The following is a 2,186-nucleotide window of genomic DNA, read 5'->3' on the forward strand; positions in this document are numbered from 1 at the left end:
GGGGGCACAGAGGTTAGGGGGCTCACCCGCGCCCCACAGCCCGCAGGCGACAGGGCTGGCGTTCACTCGGACCTGGGTGGGCCCCGGGGGCTGCAGAGCCCGGCTCGTCTCTGCGGGGAAGGCTAGCGACTCCCGGGTCCCCAGCCTGGCGGGGCCGCCGAGCAGGGGCACTGCCCCAACGCACCGTCTACCGTGTTCCTTCCCTGTCCTGGATGTACAGTCAACGTTTTTGCCCCAACGACAGGCGGAAGAATGTTCTGTACTTATCACGCCCCCGTGCCTCCGGTCATTACCATCCCCCGGAACAGGGCGCCCACTGAGTAACTGCCCTGGGCCCTCCGGAACCCAGAAGGAAGGCCTTGGGGGTCCGCCCCAGCCCAGGAGCCCGCTGCCGTGGGGCCCGCGGAGGCAAACGCCCCAGCGCGGTCGCTGCGGGCAAGGGGGCGGGGCTGAGCGGGCTCCTCCGGGTTGCAGTACCGCTGCCAGGGGGTCGGGGGTGGAGACTGTGTTGGAGGAAGCAGAAACTCTGCCTGTCTGGGCCCCGAAACACGAGGGGCCCGGACTGGGGCGTCTCCCGGAGGTCGTGTTGTCTGTCAATCACACGGCACTCCGATTCTCACTTGCTGGCGTGAGCAGGAACAAGGAGGTTTGAACGGAGAAAGCTCTGGAAAGAAATGCGTGCCAAGGCCACAGGCTGTTTACAACGTGAGCAGACGGCGCCCCCTAGTGTCAGGATGACCCTCAGCAGCCCGAGCTGGGCTGAGTGCCCGCGTGACCTTGAGCGCTGGGAAGGTGAGTAGGACCTGCCCTGCTGCCTGGAGGGGAAGGGCAGAGCAGAGGCCAGCGCCCGCCGGGGTGGGGGACAGGTAACTGCAGGGCCAGGTCCTCCCTCTGTCTCCTTCCAGGTCCCAGTTGTCAGTGCCATAGACCCTCCCAATGCAGCCTTCTCCAAAGACTCAAAAAAAAAAAATCACTGTCACGAGCTTCCATGTCCGTGGCACAGTGTTTCCTGTAAGTCAGCCGGGCACGTGCTGGGCGAGCTGCCCGCGGAGCAGCCGGCACGAGGAAGACACAGGAGTCGCACACGGTGACCACGCAGTGCACCCAGCGGTGACTGCATGCGGACCACTCAGAGCGGAGCGTCCGCACACAGTACTGTCCTCCTCACACTCCGACCACCTGAGGGAATATCGCACACACGTGTGCGCACACGCACACACACATGCACACGCACAGAGCACTCCCTGAGGGGACAGTGAACCCGAGCCCCAGAGTCTCGGTCTGCGGGTCCAGGAGACAGCACGGAGGGCAGGGAGTCGTCGGCATCTTGCGAGGAAGGGTCTCCGGAGCCAGGCGGGCAGCAGGGCCGGCGACGTCCTCCGTCCAGCGGGCAGAGCCTCCTGCGGCCGATGCGGCCAAGGGAGGCCGGCGTGGCGTGGGGCAGCCCCCTGGGGTGCGGGGCTCGGCTGTCTCCGCGGGGGTCTGGAGCCAGCCTCAGTTGTACCTGGAGAATGGGGTCCCCCACCCTTCTGGGTCTCCTGATAAACGTCTTGGCCCCTGATGCCCAGTGGGGACTCTCCCCAGGAGCCTATCTGCGGGGGGTCCCGCCCTGCAGACCGGCTGCTCTGACCACATGGGCGGGTATCTTGGGTGTGCCCCCCGGCCAGAGGTGTCCGCTCTGACTCAGGCAGTTTCCCTCCCCAACCGGCGTGTCAGGCTGCCTGGCAGCCATCTTGGTTGGCGGGAGTGACTGCGCTTTGTTTCCTGTGCTGCATCCTGTCTTGTCTAGACCAACGCCATTTTATGGGCTCTGCTCTCCGCAACCTGAGCCATCTGTCACGTGTGCACACGTGCTTTTCCTCTGTAATGGGCGCACCAAATCCTAACGGTAGACAGCTCAGAGTCCCCTGTCCTCTTGAAGGCCTTTTCTTGTCCAGAGCATGGCAGTCAGTCCCAGCTCAGGGGCCTCTGCCCACGGGCGGGCCGGCCCCAAAGCCCCCTTTAACAGGGAGGAGTCCCAGACACCTGTGCAGAAAGCTGACGAAGGCATTTCCCTGTTCTGCAGGGTGAGTGGAAAAATAATGTGCATATGAAGTTTTAAATCAGGGCTGCCAGCCTGTGGCCCAAGGCAGGAAGTGACTCTGGTCTTTTACAGAGGATCGGGGAGAAAGGAGCAGAAAATTGAT

The sequence above is a fragment of the Phyllostomus hastatus genome, unplaced genomic scaffold (genome assembly GCF_019186645.2).
Source record: "Phyllostomus hastatus isolate PE091 unplaced genomic scaffold, TTU_PhHast_1.1 phas_contig_948, whole genome shotgun sequence".
Classification (NCBI taxonomy): Eukaryota; Metazoa; Chordata; class Mammalia; order Chiroptera; family Phyllostomidae; genus Phyllostomus; species Phyllostomus hastatus.